Raw genomic sequence first — 7,439 nt, forward strand, 5'->3', positions numbered from 1 at the left:
TATGATACTTGGGATCTGAAACTATGTCATAGTGTTAAGAAGATGGCTATTTTTTCTTTAATTAAAATAATCATATAATGATGAATACAGTTTTCTAAATGGGATTGTGGCTGATCTCCTCCAATTCGAGTCAAGATTCGATGTTTATCTGTCTCATCTCTCCAAAATGTAATCACATAAAATGTTGTCTCAGCATCCCTTCTTCTCATTTGGAATTTGCTTTGATCTTTTGCTCTAAACAGTTAACAGTCTGTTTGTACTAAGAAAATTAATTCTGAAATCATACTGATATTACTAACCAGTTGCTTTGTTTTTGTTTTCCAAAGCAGTATAGTTATGTCTTTTCTAATTGATCATTGCATATGGAGAATTTTTTCAAGTTTTTCACAGAACATTTTCCCCCTTTACTTCTCTGAAACAGATATCAGTGCATAAATGGAAATTATTTCCATGGAGTCATTTCATTTCTGCTCAATATAAGTTCTAAAAAGTAAGATGGCTGAATTACCATAAAATGCTGTTATGTGTTGCTCAAAAGCCCGAAGTAAAGCTGCCTCTTCCAACTTTACCAGTTCCTGTGCCTCCCTGAGCAGATCATTTGAGACATAGTTTCATTTTAGAGCATTGATTACTATGAAAGATTAAACACTTAGCCAGACTGCATTGACAAGTTAGAACCAAAAAAGGGTTATTCAGTTAGAATGAAATTATCATTTCATGACTTCTTTGACATGTTTTCCTTTTGACATGTATCATGATCTTTCACATAGACATTATTTTTTCCCTTTGGATCCAGTAAGTGCTCCATGTGGGACAGTGCTACAGATTTGAAAGAAAATATCCTTAAATGTATACTGAAGCTCAAACTTATCCAGGTTTTCGGATTCTCAAAATAAAATTCAAATCTGTACTTTCTAGAAGGTGTTTGCTTAGATATGAGGCACTGTCACCTTCATTTAATAACTTGTCATGAAAGAGACTAATAATATCCACTTTTTCTTCAGTATTATACACTAGGAGAATTAAGGAAATATGTCGAATTAATCTAACTATTCATTTAAATTATTTTCTTTTATAATTCTTACTAGTATACAAAATCTCTTTCCCTTGGATACAACTAATTTGCAGTGTTTTTTATTATACCAAACTTATGACTTGATACCTTCTAACATGAAGACAGAGTAGAACACACACAAGCATTTTTTTCTAGGACAGATACAGGACCAAAGATTTCAGGATTACAAAGAGTCAATATTAAAAGAAAGGAAAGAGGATGGTCATGTGTTTTTAAAAAATTCTGGTGTACCAGAAGTGAACTTTGACTTTAAAAGAGATTAATGAAAATGGAAGAAGCCATTGTCATACATAATTTATCTGTCAACATAATGGGATAGGTTAGATTTGTATGAGACCAGAATTTGCTTAAAGAAAAGGGTTTTCCTAGGTATTATAGGTAAAAAAAAGCAAGATAATGATTCTAGTAGCATCAGTTATATAAAACAAGATGGATGAAATTGATTTCATAGTTCAACCAGAGTATCTAAAAGCAAGGATTCAGAAGTCAAAGATGGCTGTTCTAATAATCAAAAGAAACACAGCTGCCAGTTTTAAGGCATCCTCTTCTTTGGTCCATTGTTTGGTTCTTGTCCTTCATTACTGACTAAGAGTAAAATGACATAACTATGTTTGAGACAAATTACACTGTGTCCAACTATGACTGATCGGGTCAATTTTTTTCTCAGAATGCACCACCATAGGTTGGGCACAAATAGTCCATGTGAACACTTGGGTTGAGTACTCTAAATTTATGTATGCCACATTTCCCTTGATCCACTTCAATTCTGCCTTCCTCATAGAGTGCAGCACCCTCACTGATAAGAGCAGGCCATGCTGGGTGGTCCTGTGCCAGTGTCTCCCACGCTGTAAAATTATATGTTCTTCAGTGAGACCCTCAGGGTGTCTTGGTATCACTTCTCACCCCCTTGTTGAACACTTGCTCTATGTATGTTCTCTATATAATAGTTTGTTTTTGGCAAGGGTACATCTAGCATTCTAATATGTCCATTCCATCATAGATGCACTCTCTATAGTAATGTTTGAATGCTATATAGTTTAGCTCAAGAAAGGACTTCAGTATCTGATATCTTCTCCTGGAAGGTGATCTTCAGAATTATCCCAAGACAATTTAAATTGAAGCAATTCAGTTTCCTGACACAGAGCTGGTAGACTGTCCAGGTTTCACAGGCTTATAGAAATGAGGTCAGCTCAAGGGCTCTGTAGACCATCAGTTTGGTATTCAGTCTATTAACTCTTCTCTCCCACATTTCTTTCAGTCTCCCAAATACCTAGTTAGCTATAGCAATGTAAGTATCAACTTAATTATCAATGTGTACCTCATTGGAAAGGACACTGCCAAGGTAAGTGAGCTTGTTTGCAGTACTCAACACTTCTCCATTTTCTGTAATCAATTTTTCCATATATGGATGGTGTGTTGCTGACTGATGGAGCACCTGTGTTTTCTTGGTGCTCACTGTTAAACCAAAATTAACGCAAGCAGCAGAGAATAAATCCATACTTTGCTGCATCTCAGCTTCAGAGGCTGCATTGAGGACACATTCATCTGCAAACAGAAGATTCTGCACCAACACTTTCTCCACTTTGGTCTTGGCTTGTAATCTTTCCAAGTTGAAGAATTTGCCTTTGGTGCAGTAGCTGACCTTGAGGCTATATTCATCCTTAGTGAAGGCATTGGACAACATGGTTGAAAACCTTGTGCTAAAAAGTAAGTGAGCAAGGACACTTCCTTGTTTTACTCCATTGGTGACTGGAACATCTCGAGAGTATTTTCGACTATACAGAACCTGGGCATGTCATGGAACTGACATATAATAATACTGATGTGGCAACAAATTTTGGTATAATTTTTCCATAAACCCTCATGACTGCCAGTATCAAAGGCCTTGGTCAAATCTACAAATATTGTATGCAGACCTCTGTTCTGTTCCTGGCATTTTTCCTGGAGCTATCAGGCAGAAAACACATATCAACTGTTCCTCAACCCTTTCTGAAGTCACACTGGCTCTCAGGGAGGTGATCATCTTCATTCTGTCCTTAGATCCAAGCAAAATAAATCAAAATTTTTCATATGTCAATTAATTCTATTTAAAGAATGCTGTTATTACATTTTAGAGAAATACAAATTAAAGCATTTCTGGGATACCACCTCACACCTCTCAGACTGGCCAATATGACCAGAAAGGACAATGATCAGTGTTGGAATGGATGAGGGAAATCTGGGACATTAATACATTGTTGGTAGAACTGTGAACTCATCCAAACTTTCTGGAGAGCAATTTGGGATTATGTCCAAAGGGCAAGAAAATGTGCATACCCTTTGATCCAGCAATCCCACTACTGGGTCTGTACCCTGAAGAGATGATGAAAAAAAGGTAAAAACATTACTTATACAAGAATATTTATAGCAGCCCTGTTTGTGGTGGCAAAGAATTGGAAATTAAGTGAATGTTCTTTAACTGGGGAATGGCTTGACAAACTGTGGTATTTGTATGTCATGGAACATTATTATTCTATTAGAAACCAGGAAGGATGGGAATTCAGGGAAACCTGTAACGATTTGAATGAACTGATGCTGAATGAGATAAGCAGAACCAGAAAACACTGTACACCCTAACAACAACATGGGGGTGATGATCAAACTTGATGGACTTGCTCATACCTTCAGTGCAACAACCAGGGACAAATTTGGGCTATCTGCAATGGAGAATACCATCTGTATCCAGAGAAAGAATTATGGACTTTGAACAAAGTCCAAAGACTATTACATTCAATTTAGAAAAAAAAAGTGTTATATTATTATGTAATTTTACTATCTCATACTTTAGTTTTCTTCCTTAAGGATATGATTTCTCTCTCATCACATTCATTTGAGATCAATGTATAATGGAACCAATGTAAAGATAATGCCTTCTGTGGGGGGTGGGGGGAGGGAAGCAAGAATGGGGGGGAAAACTGTAAAACAAAATAAATAAAAGCTTTCTTTAAAAAATTAAAAATTAAAACATAAAATAAAAACAAAGAATGCTGTCCTGCCCCTTAAGTCTTTTCGTCACCATGATAAACATACCAGGTTACTTTACTAAAACTCAAATTTATTGGTTTTCATCTAATTCAACCAGTCTAGAAACCCTATTAATAAAAAGAAAAAAAAAAGAAATGATCTTGGTCTGGCAAAATTCATTTTTGATGAACCCATTTTAGTTTGATGTAATTAGGAAATGTCAAGAAACATTTATAAAGTACCCCAGGAACTGTGGGGACACAAAGAAGGACAAAACTCAGTACTAGCTCTAAAATGGCTTTATTCTCACCTGTGACTCCAATAAGTTGTAGCTTGTGCAGAGGCCACACTTTGATTAGCCATCTCAGCAGATATGTTAACCCAGGTTGAGTGTAATCCACAGGCCTCAAACTCATTAGTAAGCTAGGGAGATGTCTACCCCAAGCTTGGGAGGACTTCCTCTGGAGAATTAGATGGACTAGAACAATTTGTTACAACAGCCGTGAAGGTGACTGAAAAAGTAATTGTGATATGCTTAGAAATTGGTCAGACATTGAAGATACCAAAGTCATTGAAAGCACATTCAGTGACTGGGTAATCATCAGTCATCCTGACTTTTGTCTTGTGAGCAACTCTGGAAGAGAGAATGAGGTTGTGCAATTCTACATCTCTGTAAAGAGGCAAAATGCAAACAACTAAATACAAAACTGTGTGTGTGTGTGTGTGTGTGTGTGTGTGTGCACGCATGCACATGCTTGTGAAAGTACATGCATGAAAAAATATACAGACAAATTAGAAATATTCAACAGATGGAAGACTTTCATGTTAGGTGAATTGGGAAAGGTAATCATCAGTCATCCTGACTTTTGTCTTGCGAGCCACTCTGGAAGAGAGAATGAAGTTGTGCAATTCTACATCTCTGTAAAGAGGAAAAATGCAAACAACTAAATACAAAACTGTCTGTGTGTGTGTGTGTGTGTGTGTGTGTGTGTGCGCGCGCGTGCGTGCATGTGCATGCATGTGCTTGTGCATGAAAAAATATACAGAGAAATTATAAATATTCAACAGATGGAAGACTTTCATGTTAGGTGAATTGGGAAAGGCTTCTTACAAAAGAAGCCAAGAAAATTAGGTGCCAGAGATGAAGTAGGAGAAAGCTGCAATCATGGAAGTGTTGTCACTACCCTCAGAGTAGATAAAATAAGATGCAAGGGAATGAAAGGAGGAGGTTCACATCAATGGAACAAAGACAATAAGCCTTAAGTGTCTATTATGTGATAGGCTAGGTGGATGAAAGGAATGTTAAAAAAATAGTCCCTGCTCTCAAGGAGTCTAATAATGTAGAGAGACAATATGCAAAAAAAAAAAAATGTATAAAGAAACTACACACTATTATGAGATAAGGGAAATAAAGTCCCTAAATTTAAGGCACAGTGAGAATTAGGTAGATTATAACTAAGACTTTGCTTCAGGAAGCAAAGATGAGGAATGAGAACCAATTGCCTACCACACTGAGAGTTTGTGACTTGGCCAAGGTCATACAGTTAGTATGTTTCATAAGGGGGCTTTGAACGCAAATTTAATTGACTCCCAAGCCTATTCTCAATTCATTAAAGCACTTTGCTTCCCCTCTGCATATTTATTTAATAACACATTTATTGGTGTAGCACTCTCTTAAAGCTCGTAAAGCACATTTCTTATAAAAACACTATGATGTGTATAAAGTCAGAATTTGAATCTAGATCTCCTAAATCTAATTATAACAATTTTTCTACTTTACCGCATTGCTTATCAATGACAAATGACTTTTTCGTGTCATTTTTACATGTTTTAAGCAAATTGAAAAGTAATAATGTGCACACTCATAGATAGCTATGTTGTCACAGAATGACTTAATGTTTTGCAATATATCTTAGAATCTATCAGGGGCTGATGAGAACAGTCAGCAGAGCCATGATAATCAGCAGAATTCAAAGTCCTCCCCCTAAATCTGTGATTTATCTTTGTGGTTAGTTCCCAAGGTAAAGAATGGTGTGGGGTGGGGGGGAGAAAAAAAAGACAGATCATCATTTATTAAAGAGAATTGCTTACATAAAAAAAGTCTTTTATTCTTTAGACCTACAAAAGTTAAAGAACTAAAATTTACTAAAGCTTATCTTTTCAAATTCATGGACTTATTTTAAAAGTAATAAAGCCCTTCAATCACTTTAAAGATTATAGCTATGTAAAAGACAAAAGTAATAGATTCAGAAAGTAAAGATAATAGGAGCTTGTCTAACAACGAGATGCTAATGATACTGAAACAAGGCATAGATGGAGGAGACTGAACAGGACTAATTATTATTCAATATTGATGTATTGGATACTAATAGTAGTGCTTTCGTAAAGAACTGAAGAAAAAAGTGTATATGAATTCAAAGGAAGACCTTTTAATTGAAAATGGAGAAAAATATTCAATTTCATAATTAAGAGTAGTTTTATAAGTATGTTTCATATATTCTTAAAAGACTTTTCCTCTAGTTTTACAAAATCCTTATGATGCAAACACTGAAGAATTCAGCATACTTGTGTATTTATTGTTCAACTCTAAGGAACCAAAATGATATCATATTTCATGATACCTTAAAAGACTTCTAAAGATTGTGAAAGATCAAGATATATGAATAAAACCATTTTTTATTTTTTTACATTGTATCTTATACACCTTAAAGGGATTTTTTTACAATATTTTAATTATACATGAATCATTCTGCTTTAAGATCTATGAAATTGCTAAAACAATGACTAGAATCATCTAATGTAAAGCTTATCTAATGTAATAGCATTCTTACTATTGAAATAACACATTTTAGATAAGAAACTCAAAAATAGAGGGTTCTGTCCAATGTCAGATAATGTCTGGATTTCCATGAATCCTGTAAAGATATGAGGGGGCACATTGCAGTTATGAGGGGCACATTGCAGTGCAAGCCCAAGAAGAACCTTGAAATGATTTTGTCTTTTCCATTTTGTATAGCTTCACTATATATACACCATGTCATATATGTCTGTGCCTAAATCATGATAAATTAGATTGATACTCCAGATCTGTCTCGAATCTATATCCGTGGCTTTGATGACAAGAAACCCAACTTTTCTGATTTTCAGAAGGCAAAATTTTAAGAGGATTAGTAACATAAGGAAGTCAGGATGGTGCAGTGGAAAACCAAAAACCCAAAGCAAAAGCAGCAATTATTTTAGTATTAACAGTCTGGGTTTAAATTTTATCACTGTCTTTTACTTTCAGGGATTGGGAGTCATTCAAATGTTACCACAGAAAGCACAACTAAATGGTCTGGTCATGATGTTAGAATATCAGATG

Source organism: Macrotis lagotis, chromosome 7 (assembly GCF_037893015.1).
Source record: "Macrotis lagotis isolate mMagLag1 chromosome 7, bilby.v1.9.chrom.fasta, whole genome shotgun sequence".
NCBI classification, from domain to species: domain Eukaryota; kingdom Metazoa; phylum Chordata; class Mammalia; order Peramelemorphia; family Peramelidae; genus Macrotis; species Macrotis lagotis.